At 44.6% G+C, this 14830-nt stretch overlaps 1 protein-coding gene across 2 annotated transcripts in view; it reads left to right on the top strand.

Annotated features, from left to right (window-relative positions):
• tnfsf10l (TNF superfamily member 10, like) overlaps positions 1 to 14830 on the top strand; it is a 71596-nt gene that overhangs the window by 45132 nt on the left and 11634 nt on the right. The gene's annotated exons all lie outside the window — the stretch shown is intronic.

Genomic DNA, 14830 nt, shown 5'->3' with positions numbered 1-14830 from the left:
GTGTCTCCGGAAGGTGGTGATTGACTCCACTGTCCTGGCGTCGTGAGGGAGTTTGTTCCACCATTGGGGGCCAGAGCAGCGAACAGTTTTGACTGGGCTGAGCGGGAACTGTACTTCCTCAGTGGTAGGGAGGCGAGCAGGCCAGAGGTGGATGAACGCAGTGCCCTTGTTTGGGTGTAGGGCCTGATCAGAGCCTGGAGGTACTGAGGTGCCGTTCCCCTCACAGCTCCGTAGGCAAGCACCATGGTCTTGTAGCGGATGCGAGCTTCAACTGGAAGCCAGTGGAGAGAGCGGAGGAGCGGGGTGACGTGAGAGAACTTGGGAAGGTTGAACACCAGATGGGCTGCGGCGTTCTGGATGAGTTGTAGGGGTTTAATGGCACAGGCAGGGAGCCCAGCCAACAGAGAGTTGCAGTAATCCAGACGGGAGATGACAAGTGCCTGGATTAGGACCTGCGCCGCTTCCTGTGTGAGGCAGGGTCGTACTCTGCGGATGTTGTAGAGCATGAACCTACAGGAACGGGCCACTGCCTTGATGTTAGTTGAGAACGACAGGGTGTTGTCCAGGATCACGCCAAGGTTCTTAGCGCTCTGGGGAGGAGGACACAATGGAGTTGTCAACCGTGATGGCGAGATCATGGAACGGGCAGTCCTTCCCGGGAGGAAGAGCAGCTCCGTCTTGCCGAGGTTCAGCTTGAGGTGGTGATCCATCATCCACACTGATATGTCTGCCAGACATGCAGAGATGCGATTCGCCACCTGGTCATCAGAAGGGGAAAGGAGAAGATTAATTGTGTGTCGTCTGCATAGCAATGATAGGAGAGACCATGTGAGGTTATGACAGAGCCAAGTGACTTGGTGTATAGCGAGAATAGGAGAGGGCCTAGAACAGAGCCCTGGGGGACACCAGTGGTGAGAGCGCGTGGTGAGGAGACAGATTCTCGCCACGCCACCTGGTAGAAGCGACCTGTCAGGTAGGACGCAATCCAAGCGTGGGCCGCGCCGGAGATGCCCAACTCGGAGAGGGTGGAGAGGAGGATCTGATGGTTCACAGTATCGAAGGCAGCCGATAGGTCTAGAAGGATGAGAGCAGAGGAGAGAGAGTTAGCTTTAGCAGTGCGGAGCGCCTCCGTGATACAGAGAAGAGCAGTCTCAGTTGAATGACTAGTCTTGAAACCTGACTGATTTGCATCAAGAAGGTCATTCTGAGAGAGGTAGCGGGAGAGCTGGCCAAGGACGGCACGTTCAAGAGTTTTGGAGAGAAAAGAAAGAAGGGATACTGGTCTGTAGTTGTTGACATCGAAGGGATCGAGTGTAGGTTTTTTCAGAAGGAGTGCAACTCTCGCTCTCTTGAAGACGGAAGGGACGTAGCCAGCGGTCAGGGATGAGTTGATGAGCGAGGTGAGGTAAGGGAGAAGGTCTCCGGAAATGGTTTGGAGAAGAGAGGAGGGGATAGGGTCAAGCGGGCAGGTTGTTGGGCGGCCGGCCGTCACAAGACGCGAGATTTCATCTGGAGAGAGAGGGGAGAAAGAGGTCAGAGCACAGGGTAGGGCAGTGTGAGCAGAACCAGCGGTGTCGTTTGACTTAGCAAACGAGGATTGGATGTCGTCGACCTTCTTTTCAAAATGGTTGACGAAGTCATCTGCAGAGAGGGAGGAGGGGGGGGAGGGGGAGGAGGATTCAGGAGGGAGGAGAAGGTGGCAAAGAGCTTCCTAGGGTTAGAGGCAGATGCTTTGAATTTAGAGTGGTAGAAAGTGGCTTTAGCAGCAGAGACAGAGGAGGAAAATGTAGAGAGGAGGGAGTGAAAGGATGCCAGGTCCATAGGGAGGAGAGTTTTCCTCCATTTCCGCTCGGCTGCCCGGAGCCCTGTGACCTGAAGAGAGCTGGGACCACAGTCTCAAAGAAAACCATTAGTAACACACTACGCCATCATGGATTAAAATCCCGCAGCGCACCCAAGGTCCCCCTGCTCAAGCCAGCGCATGTCCAGGCCCGTCTAAAGTTTGCCAATGACCATCTGGATGATCCAGAGTATATAGCGAGGGCTGAAGCAGAGGGAGAGAACCAGAGATATTAGATTATCATTTTAATAGTCACATGTACAGGGTTACTGGTGTAATTACAGGGGACATCTTAAGGTCCGAGCTCCAACAATGAACGTCAAAATGAAATAAAAGCAATACATGTAATATTAAATAAATAATTCTATAAATAAAATATTGGTGGTGTCTTGGAAGACAATGGTGCGTTCGGCTGAGCGTAACACCCACTGTAGTGCCTTGCGATCCGCGGCGATGGAGTTGCTGTACCAGGCTGTGATGTAGCCCGCCCGTATGCTCTTAATGTTGCTCCTATAGAACACTGAGGACCCTCTTGGACAGACAAAATTTCTTCAGCATCCTGAGGTTGAAGAGTCGCTGTCATGCCTTCCTCACCACAGTAATTTAACCAATTCAGCTACTTGGAGTTGCGCCGAGTAACTTGACGTTTTTGAGTCTCTCCCTGTTGATGAGGATGGCGCGTGCCCAGCCTGGTTCCTCCTGAAGTCCACAATCCACTACTTTGTTTTGTTGACGTTGAGGGAGAGGTTGTTTACCTGGCACCATGCCGTCAGCGTGCGTACCGCCTCCCTGTAGGCCGCCTCGTCGTTGTTGGTAATCAGGCCTATTACTGTCATGTCATCAGCGAATTTGATGGAGTTGGAACTCTGAATTTGATGATGGATGATGGAGTTGGAACTGTATGGGTATACAGGAGTGGACTGAGGACGCACCCTTGTGGGGCCCTGGGTTGAGAATCAGTGTCGAGGAGATAATGATGCATACCTTCACCTCCTGGTGGCAGCCTGTCAGGAAGTTCAGGACCCAGTTGCATAGGGAGGAGTTCAGACCCAGGGCCGTGAGCTTTGTGGTGAGCTTAGAGGGCACTGTGTTATTGAAGGCTGAGCTGTAGTCAATGAACAGAATCCTCACATATGCATTCCTTTTTTCCAGATGTGTGAGGGCATTGTGCAATGCCGATTGCGTCGTCAGTTGGTCTGTCAGGGCGATAGGCAAATTGGAGAGGGTCAATTGTGTCAGGGAGGGAGGAGGTGATGTGATCTTTGACTAGCCTCTCGAAGCACTTCATGATGACAGAGGTGAGTGCTATGGGTTAGTAGTGGGTTACTTTCCCTTTCTTGGGCACTGGGATGATAGTGGAAATCTTGAAGCAGGTGGGGATAGTGGCTTGAACAAAGAGAGATTGCACATTTCTGAAAAGAGATGGCTGAAACAGAGGGAGGAGAGGAGAAAGTGTATGGAGAAGGGGTGGGAGAGAGAGGGGAGGGAAACATAGAGAAGGCAGGAGAGGGATTAGTGATGGCAGAAGTCCTATAGCCTAAGTTAAGACCAAAAGTGTGTGTGCTCCTGACGATTAGTTGTTTAGCTGAATCAGATGTGCTAGTGTAAGCCTGCATACAGTATCTCTCCTGTACCAGGGTTTGAGACCATTAAAGACCAATGCTCCATTGCTGCTAGACACCCTCCATGGGAGCTACTAAAGGGCGGTGATACTGACGCTTCATTGTAGAGTACAGTAATGTCAACTAGAAGGGAACAAGTTAGGTCAACTTGAAGATAAACAAATCGTCAAATTCCCCCTCTTCAAAGGGGGAGACACTCTAGACGCAAACTGTTACAGACATACATCTATCCTACCCTGCCTTTCTAAGGTCTTCGAAAGCCAAGTTAACAAACAGATCACTGACCATTTCGAATCCCACGTACCTTCTCTGCCATGCAATCTGGTTTCCGAGCTGGTCACGGGTGCACCTCAGCCACGTTAAAGGTCCTAAAAGGTAACATATAACCGGCATCGATAAAAGACAGTACTGTGCAGCCGTATTCATCGACCTGGCCAAGGCTTTTGACTCTATCAATCACCACATTCATATCGGCAGACTCAACAGTCTTGGTTTCTCAAATGACTACCTCGCCTGGTTCACTGACTACTTCTCAGATAGAGTTCAGTGTGTCAAATCGGAGGGCCTGTTGTCCAGACCTGTGGCAGTCTATGGGGGTGCCACAGGGTTCAATTCTCGGGCCGACTCTTTTCTCTGTATACATCAATGATGTCGCTCTTGCTGCTGGTGATTCTCTGATCCACCTCTACGCAGATGACACCATTCTGTATACTTCTGTTCCTTTGGACACTGTGTCCTTTGGACACAAACCTCCAGACGAGCTTCAATGCCATACAACTCTCCTGCCGTGGCCTCCAACTGCTCTTACATGCAAGTAAAACTAAATGCATGCTCTTCAACCGAACGCTACCCGCACCTGCGCACCCGTCCAGCATCATAACTCTGGACGGTTCTGACTTACAAATACCTAGGTGTCTGGTTAGACTGTAAACTCTCCATCCAGACTCACATCATGCATCTCCAATCTAGAATCGGCTTCCTATTTCGCAAACAAAGCATCCTTCACTCATGCTGCCAAACATACCGTCGTAAAACTGACTATTCTACTGATCCTTGACTTCGGCGATGTAATTTATAAAATAGCTTCCAACACTCTACTCAGCAAATTGGATGCAGTCTATCACAGTGCCATCTGTTTTGTCACGAAATCCCCATATACTATCCACCACTGCGACCTGTATGCTCTCGTTGGCTGGTCCTCGCTTCATATTCAACGCCAAACCCACTGGCTCCAGGTCATCTAAGTATTTGCTAGGTAAAGCCCCTCCTTCTCAGCTCACTAGTCACCATAGCAGCACCCACCCATAGCATGCGCTCCAGCAGGTATATTTCACTGGTCACCCCCAAATCCTATTCCTCCTTTGGCTGCTTTTCCTTCCAGTTCTCTGCTGCCAATGACTGGAACGAATTGGAAAAATCACAGAAGCTGGAGACTCATATCTCCCTCAACAAATTTAAGCATCAGCTGTCAGAGCAGCTCACAGATCACTGCACCTATACATAGACCATCTGTAAATAGCCCATCCAACTACCCATCCCCATATTGTTATTATTATTTTTTTGCTCCTTTGCACCCCAATATCTCTACTTGCACATTCATCTTCTACACATCTATCACTCCAGTGTTTAATTGTTCAATTGTAATTACTTTGCCACTACGGCCTATTTATTGCCTTGACTCATTTGCACACACTGTATATTGAATTTCTTCTATTGTGTTATTGACTGTACATGTGTTTATTCCATGTGTAACTCTGTGTTGTTTGTGTCGCACTGCTTTGCTTTATCTTGGCCAGGTCGCTGTTGTAAATGAGAACTTGTTCTCAAGTGACCTATCTGGTTAAATAAGGTGAAATAAAAGAACTTGGAAGGGAACAAGTATTTCAGGTCAACTTGAAAAGAACACTGATGTTCCTTCATTCATTCTAATCTCTTAGGCACATGTGGCTTTAACCAGACATGGCTGGTATAATCTATTAGAGACAAGGAGACCATACAGCACTCATAGTCCTTCTCATTCATCCCCCTCTCCTTTCTCCCCCTCTTCTCCACTCATCTGACCCAGTCATCCTCGTATCTCATCCATCCTCCTCTCCTTTCTCCTTCTCTCCACCGCTCATCTGACCCATAGTCATCTACATTCCTCATTCATCCACCTCTTCTATCCTTTTATTTCCCCTCCTCTTCCTCTCCTCCACTCATAGTCATCCAAATGGTTAATTTATCCATCTATCCTCTGCTCCTTGCATGTGTGTTATACGTGACCCCCCCCCCCCTCGGCTCGCCTCCTCCAAACGTTGTAGATAATCCTGACTATCCCCTCTTCCACTGCCCAGTCTCAATGGCTCGTTCTGTCCGCCCTCTCTTCCTCATTCCAATCATTTCTTTTTAACCCCCCCACACACTCAAATTGCTGGTTAATTTCGGAAGTTTCTTGTCCTCGGGAATGGGTTGAAGGGAGGGAAGTAAGTAAATAGAGGGGGATATGTAATAACTGTAGATACATTGTTTAACCATCTAACACATCAGAGCATACATGCACACACTCAACACATTTTTATTTGTCCCATTCGCTGAATACAACAGGTGTATGTGTGCTCTTTGTGTTATTTTCTTCCTTCCCTCCCTTCAACACCTGCCCGAGGAGGAGGTGGTATGGGACGTGATGTGTACCAACAAAGTGGGCTATATTCAACAGGCTTAAAAATGAATAACGAATGACTGCCAGGTGTGGGGGTCACAAAAGTCTTAGTCTAATTTCTACCAGAAAAACAAACACTAACACAAAAAGCCATCTGTGTGTCCAGTTGTCTACCCCTCTCCTTGCTCTCCATCTGTCCCTCCATCGTCCCTTGCTCCCTCCATCCCTCTCTCCGTCCTGGGTCAAGTTTTGCATTCCACCTAGTTCGGAGTTGTCTGTCTGTCTGCCCTTTGTGTCTTTAAAAAAAGGGAAAAAAGGAGAAAAAAGAGAGTAAGAAATAAAGGGGGAAAATATTATCTTGGAGTGGAGCGTGCTACGGGGGTCTTGCTCCATAACCTGTGAACAGAGCAGACTGTTTGGAAAAGGAAAATAAAATAATGTAATGATTGAGGGAGAGAGAGAGAGTGAAAAAAGGTAGAGTTATAGGGACAGAGAGAAAGAACAAGGAAGCGGGGAGAGGAAATGGGGAAAAGTAGAGACGGAGGCTGGTTTATAAAGTAGCTAAGGTCAAGTTGGTATGGGGGGGGTTGGGGTGGTAGTACTGCTGTTTACTGTGAACTGGTCTCTCTCTCCCCCTCTCTTTCTCTCTCTGCCAATAATGTGCAGCAGCTCAGTCAGAGCTGGTATGGCTGAGAGTCAGGTTACATACTTAAGTTATGGTGCAGTGGAGAGGACAGAGCTAAGAGAATATTGCACGTAGGAACACACACTGAGTACCATGCACACACACACACTGAATCTACTCAGTGAGTGTGAAAAACACAGTAGCGTTGTAGTTTTTGACACAAAGCGGTACACCTGGCACCTACTACCATACCCATACCAAGCACTTAAATACCATACCAGGTACTTAAATATTTTGTCTTGCCCATTCACCCTCTGAATGTCACACATTAACAATCCATGTCTCAATTGTCTCAAGGCTTAAAATTATTTCTTTAGCCTGTCTCCTCACCTTCATTTACGCTGATTTGAAGTGGATTTAACAAGTGACATCAATAAAGGATCATAGATTGACCAGGTGAATCCAGGTAAATCTATGTCATCGAAAGAGCAGGTGTTCATAATGTTTTGTGCACTCAGTTTACATGGGTCTTTCTATAAACTAGTGTGCCCATGAGGATTCCCTACACTGGACAACTTGTTACAGCTGCTGGTAAGTAATTGATAGTAATCTGCCAATTGTTTTCATGTCATTACATGAAGATATAAGGATGGATCATTGCTATTTTCAATCAAATTCACAAGTTGATTTAAAACCTATGTTTAACCCTTTATCATGGTTGGTGTCTTGACGGATTTGTCAAGACACAAACCGTGTGACATAAAACATTAATTTTCTGTCCTTGCATTTATGGCAATTACTTACTATATCATATATTAAGCATTAACAAGTTAAATTAGCCATTAAACTTCAACTATGTAAGAATCCTGGATCTAGCTGTCCTACAGTTTTTTTTTTGCGTAGAAATCCCAGAAATGCAGTGTAACTACATATCATTTCGTGTCTCCTTATGTTATTGGGCGAAAACTGTTTTCATGGGCACACAAATCCAAAACAATGTATGCATTGCAAAATCGAATGCTTCAAACCGAGTCACCATACCTTGATACGTAAAACCTAAATCGATACTGTCGTTAACGTGGTTCTTCAATAATTATACATACTACTTGTTGGATGCCATTTTGGTGTCCAGCTGATTTAGTTACGCCATGATATTTTCACACATCATCTGAAGGAATTTTCCGAATGACAGTCAAGTGAACAACAGCGGTTGTGATAGTGCCTGCGATGCAACAACAGGCCAAGTGCTGGAAAAAAAGGTGTTCACGATTAATGTTCAGAATATCTTGGTGTCTCATTCGGTACCCCATTGAAGACAGTTATGCCTGGATCCACGTTGGATCTAATATTCCTAGCGAATTGATGTTGATCATCTGTTGTTTGCAATAACAGTAAAAAAAAGTCACACACTACATAAAAGCTTCCAGTAATTACATTTTGGCATCACTGTGCCTTCTTCGTCATTGTGCCTTCTTCAACCTAAAGAAGGCACAGTGATGCCGAAACGTTGGTGGTTACCCAATAAATAACTGGGAGCTTGCATATAGTGTGACTATTTCTTTATTTTTATAGCATACAGTTTTCTCGCCATTAGTCAGCACCTCTATCAACTTTTTGGGGGGTGTGCGCCAGCTCATGCTTTTTATTATAGGATCATCTGTTGTCTGCTTGATTCACAGCAGGGTCTCATTAGATTTAACGAAGAAAGCATCGAGGTAATGCGTTCATGTTTTTGTGCCTCGGATTGGACACCGAGTCTACTGTGAGCAGTTGGGTATAGGGTAGACTATTGCACAACACACAAAGCCATTCCTGTTAATTATCATGGATGTAATGACAACAAACAGCGATTTGAAACAGTACAAGGGGCTTGAAGTAGCCTAGTTGAACTTGAATTTGGAGTTCAGAAAATCAAGTACTGGAATAGGCCTACCTTGAAAATCACGTCTTTACTCAATTTGGTGCTTGAAAAGTTATTGTAATTATTGTAGCCAATTCATGTTCTCCTGCTCCTTTATAATTATCCAGGATTTTTGTGAGAGATGTGGCCACTTTCGTTTGTTTCCTGACACTTCAATTGAAGTGTGTTGTGCTGCTCTTTTTGCGGTAAAACCATGTGGACGACAACATCTAATATTGGCTTCAACTTGGCTTTTCATACAAATACTTCCATAAAAAAACAAAGCTGGCTTATGGTCACCTTTTCATTATAAAAACAGTGATGGTGAGATTAATGCTACTGCTATTCATGGCTTATCTGTGCCTGCGTCAGCCACATAGGCTACAGACAAATTACCACGCATGCGTCCAATCTATTTAGTCAGGCAATGTCCACATTATTCTCACATATTTTATAATGTAATAATAATTACAATATCAATACATTGGCAAGGCCTAAAAATGTGTTGGTGTCTTAGTCATTGTAAAATTAGAATTAGTTCTTAACTGACTTGCCTAGTTAAATTAAAGGTTCAAAAAATAAATATTTTGTTTTGCCTTGATCCGTTGGTTTCATTTGACTAGAAATGCAATATTAAATGTTAAATATTTTTTCAACTCTTTTTACATGATTTTTGGGGGGATATTTTGGGGGGATATATTTGGCGTTATATGTACTATTATATAAATTGTACAATTGTATAACATTTCGGTAGTTGAAAATTACAATTAAGTCCTTGAAAAAGTCCTTGAATTTGACTTCCCGATGTCTGTATGAACCCTGCTTAAGGGATATATAGGCCGCCTATGTTGTTGTGTTGGTGGCGTTATGGGCATATATTACATTTTATTCCTGTAAGTACACATGTGAAACTGCATGAATATATGACAGCCATAGTAAACCAGACTCTATGCCCTATTTAATGCACTTACGTTTGCCCAAGGCTTATAGGGCTCTGGTCAAAAGTGTGCAATATATTGGGAAATAAGGTGCCATTTGGTATGCTGATCTAGTATACTTATTATTCAGTGTATGACATTCATAGTAAAGATATAACATGTAGAACCAAACTGTGAACTCTGGACAAGTTAATCCTAAACTTTATAAGGTGAGATATTTACAAACTTCTATCATAGGATGTGTTCCAAATCGCACCCTATTCCCTTTGTAAAGCACCACTTTTGATTAAGGTACGTCTTTTAATGGATTGTGTTTATGTGTCACGGCTGGCTGAAGGACTGGACCAAGGTGCAGCATGGTAAGCGTACATTTTCTTTATTTAAAAATGACGCCGACAAAACAAAGAACAAAACCGTGAAGCTTTGGGCTATGTGCCCTGAACAAAGTCAAAATTAACTTCCCACAAATCAGGTGGGGGAAAAGGGTACCTAAGTATGGTTCTCAATCAGAGACAACGATAGACAGCTGTCCCTGATTGAGAACCATACCAGGCCAAGACATAGAAATACAAAACATAGAAAAAAGGACATAGAATGCCCACCCTAGTCACACCCTGCCCTAACCAAAATAGAGAATAAAAAGCCTCTATGGCCAGGGTGTGACAATATGGAGCGGTTCATCCAGGGATTACATAGAGGTGTGTGTGTGTGTGTGTGTGTGTGTGTGTGTGTGTGTGTGTGTGTGTGTGTGTGTGTGTGTGTGTGTGTGTGTGTGTGTGTGTGTGTGTGTGTGTGTGTGTGTGTGTGTGTGTGTGTGTGTGTGTGTGTGTGTGTGGCATCATTCATCCACAGAGCAGTACAAACTCCCCATTTGTGAATGATTATAAGCCTAAATTTGGTTGCTGGACAGGTAAACGTGTGTGTGTGTGTGCCAATATGATATAACCGTGAATAATGTAGAGGAAGAGTTGTCTCTTAGGCAATACCTCCAATAAATACAAACAATGTAGGGTAGGATGTGTTATAGATTATGTTTGCTCCCCATGCTAGAGGGAAAATACTCTTGGTAGATTTAATTCAATTTAAGTATTTATAACAACATTGGTGATCAGTTCAGACATGAGAATGCTAATCTTTTGAAGTTTAAATGCATTGCCTTCTTATTCTACCAGTCCAGACACATTTCTATGCTCAGAGGGTTTCTAGTGAAATGAAACCAACGGATCAAGGCAACTGGTTGAACAAACGTCTAAATTCTTAGGTGTTTTAAGGTGTGTGTGCAGGTACTAATAAAGTACTTTTTGCTGGTGCTATGCCTATTCTAAAGAGGGCTTCAACACTGTTTTGCCCCTCCCTGGCCCATGAATGCAGGTAAAGCATATAGAGGACTGGAAACTCCACTATAGGGGTTATCATGAGATTGGATGTCTGGCATGAAATCTATGTCTGTGGTTGCTCCACAGTGCCCTACAGAGAGAACAAGTAACAATAGAGGTCAATGACATGTTGTTTGTCTGAGATCATAGAAAAAATTATAGAATGGATTTGAGATATTTTAGGCTGTGAATGATTCTGTGTTTGTGAACAAGGTGGTTGTTTTGAAAGGATCGAACTCCATTTTTACTAACAACATGCCACTTTGAGTGATGCCAGTGTGTCTATGTATGCGGATGACTATACACATCAGCTACTACAGTGACTGAAATGACTGGAACACTTAAAAAAGAGCTGCAGTTAGTTTCAGAATGGGTGGCAAGGAATGTTAGTCCTAAATATTTCAAAAACTAAAAGCATTGTATGTGGGACAAATCATTCACAAAACCCTAAATCTCTTAATAAATAATGTGGAAATTGAGCAAGTTGAGGTTACTAAACTGCTTGGAATAACCCCGGATTGTAAAATGACATGATAACAAATTGTTATAACAGTAACTAAGATGGGGAGAAGTCTGTCCATAATAAAGCACGACTCTACCTTAACAGCACTATAAACAAGGCAGGTCCTACAGGCCCTAGTTATGGCACACCTGGACTACTGTACTGTAGCTTAACTGGAGACTCCAGAGATGCAACCTCTCTCATCGTCACTCAATGCCTAGGTTTACCCCCACTGTACTCATTTACATTTAAGTCATTTAGCAGACGCTCTTATCCAGAGAACCTCTTCCCTTCTCTGTACACTATGCCCTGAATCTATCCTACCACGCCCAGAAATCTGCTCCTTTTATTCTTTGTTCCCAAAGCACTAGACGACCAGTTCTTATAGCCTTTAGCCGTACCCTCATCCTACTCCTCCTCTGTTACTCTGGTGATGTAGAGGTTAACCCAGCCCTGTGTCTCCCCGGACGCTCTCATTTGTTTACTTCTGCAACCGTAAAAGCTTTGGGTTCATGCATGTTAACATCAGAAGCATCATCCCTAAGTTTGCTTTATTCGCTGCTTTAGCACACTCCACCAACCCTGATGTCTTAGCCGTGTCTAAATCCTGGCTTAGGAAGGCCACCAAAAAATGTCCATCCCCAATTACATTTTCCGTCAAGACAGAACTGCTAAAGGGACAAATTGCAATCTACTGTAGAGAGAGCCTGCAGAGTTCTGTCACACTATCCAGGTCTATGCCCAAACAGTTCGAGCTTCTACTTTTAAAGATCCATCTCTCCAGAAATAAGTCCCTCCTTGTTGCCGCTTGTTATAGACCCCCCTCAGCTCCCAGCTGTGCCCTGGACACCATATGTGAATTGATTGCCCCCCCCATCTATCGTCAGAATTCGTACTGCTAGGTGACCTAAATTGGGATATGCTTAACACCCCGGCCATCCTACAATCTAAGCGAGATGCCCTCAATATCACACAAATTGTCAAGGAACCTACCAGGTACAACCCCAAATCCGTAAACATGGGCACCCTCATAGATATCATCCTGACCAACTTTCCCTCTAAATACACCTCTGCTGTTTTCAACCAGGATCACTATCTCATTGCCTGCGTCCTTTACGGGTCCGCAGTCAAACGACCATCCCTCATCACTGTCAAATGCTCCCTAAAACACTTCTGCGAGCAGGCCTTTCTAATCGACCGAGCCCGGGTATCCTGGAAGGATATTGATCTCACCCCGTCAGTATAGGCTGCCTGGTTCTTCTTTAAAAGTGATTTCCTCACCATCAGAAATAAGCATGCCCCTTTCAAAAAATGTAGAACTAAGAACAGATATAGCACTTGGTTCACTCCAGACTTGACTACCCTTGACCAGCACAAAAACACCCTGTGGTGTACTGCACTAGCTTCGAATATTCCCAGCGATATGCAACTTTTCAGGGAAGTCAGAAACCAATACACACAGTCAGTTAGGAAAGCAAAGGCTAGCTTTTTCAAACAGAAATGTGCATCCTGCAGCACTAACTCCAAAATGTTTTTGGACACTGTAAAGTCAATGGAGAATAAGAGTACCTCCTCCCAGCTGCCCACTGCACTGAGACTAGGAAACACGGTCACCACTGATAAATCCACGATAATCGAGAATTTCAATAAGCATTTCTCTACGGCTGGCCATGCTTTCCACCTGGCTACTCCAACTCTGGCCAACAGCTCCGCACCCCTCTCAGCAACTGGCCCAAGCCCCCCGGCTTCTCCTTCACCCAAATCCAGACAGCTGATGTTCTGAAAGAGATGCAAAATCTGGATCCCTACAAATCATAACCTCCATCGTTAAAATACAGGTCTGTGCAGTTGTCTTCATCGACCTGGTCAAGGCCTTCGACTCTGTCAATCACCACATTCTTATCGGCACACTCAACAGCCTTGGTTTCTCAAATGACTGCCTTGCCTGGTTCACTAACTACTTCTCAGATAGAGTTCAGTGTGTCGAATCAGAGGGCCTGTTTTCCGGACCTCTGGCCGTCTCTATGGGGGTACCACAGGGTTCAATTCTCGGGCCGACACTTTTCTCTATATACATCAATGATGCTCTGGCTGCTGGAGATTCTTTGATTCACCTCTATGCAGACAACACCATTCTGTATACTTCTGGCCCTTCTATGGACACTGTGTTAACAAACCTCCAGATGAGGTTCAATGCCATACAACAGTCCTTCCGTGGCCTCAAACTGCTCTTAAATGCTAGCAAAACTAAATGCATGCTCTTCAACCAGTCGCTGCCCGCACCCTCCTGCCCGACTGGCATCACTACTCTGGATGGATCTGACTTTGAATATGTGGACAACTATAAATACCTAGGTATCTGGCTAGACTGTAAACACTCCTTCCAGACTCACATTAAGCATCTCCAATCCAAAGTCAAATCTCAATCGACTTCCTATTTCGCTACAAAGCCTCCTTCACTTATGCTGCCTAACATAACCCCGTAAAACTGACTATCCTACCGATCCTTGACATCTCGCTGCATATTCATTGCCAATCCCACTGGCTCAAAGTCATCTATAAGTCTTTGCTAGGTAAAGCTCCGCCTTATCTCAGCTCACTGGTCACCATAGCAACACCCACCTGTAGCATGCACTCCAGCAGGTATATCTCACTGGTCATCCCCAAAGCCAACAACTCTTTGGCCACCTTTCCTTCCAGTTCTCTTCTGTCAATGACTGAAACTAATTGCAAAAATCACTGATGTTGGAGGCTTATTTCTCCCTCCCTAACTTTAAGCGTCAGCTGTCAGACCAGCTTACCGATCGCAGCAGCTGTACACAGACCATCTGTAAATAGCATATCCAACCAACTACCTACCTCATCCCCATATTTGTTTGTTTTTCTGCTCATTCGCACACCAGTATTTCTACGTGCATATCCTTATCTCATCATTTTAAACCACTGGTACCCAGCTCAGACACCCATGCATGCCACCAGAGGTCTCTTCACAGTCCAGAACAAACTATTGGAGGAGCACAGTATTCCATATAGCCATGACTACATGGAACTCTTTTCCACATCAAGTAACTCATGCAAGCAGTAGAATCAGATTTGTTTTTAAACAGATAAAAATACACCTTATTGAACAGCGGGGACTGTGAAGCAACATGATAACAGACGCACTATACACAAGTACACATACCCATACTATACACAAATACACATGGATTTTGCGTTGTAGATATGTGATAGTGGAGTAGGGGCCAGAGGAAACACACTTTGTGTGTTGTGAAATCTGTTCTGAATGTATTTAATGATTTTAAAATTGTATGCCTTAATTTTGCCGGACCCAAGTAAGAGTAGCTGCTGCCTTGGCAGCATGGGACTCCATAATAAATACAAAT

The sequence above is a fragment of the Oncorhynchus gorbuscha genome, linkage group LG25 (assembly GCF_021184085.1).
Source record: "Oncorhynchus gorbuscha isolate QuinsamMale2020 ecotype Even-year linkage group LG25, OgorEven_v1.0, whole genome shotgun sequence".
In the NCBI taxonomy this organism is placed as follows: Eukaryota; Metazoa; Chordata; class Actinopteri; order Salmoniformes; family Salmonidae; genus Oncorhynchus; species Oncorhynchus gorbuscha.
Note: the sequence above shows the minus strand (reverse complement) of the source record. Positions and strands in the feature narration are given on the sequence as shown.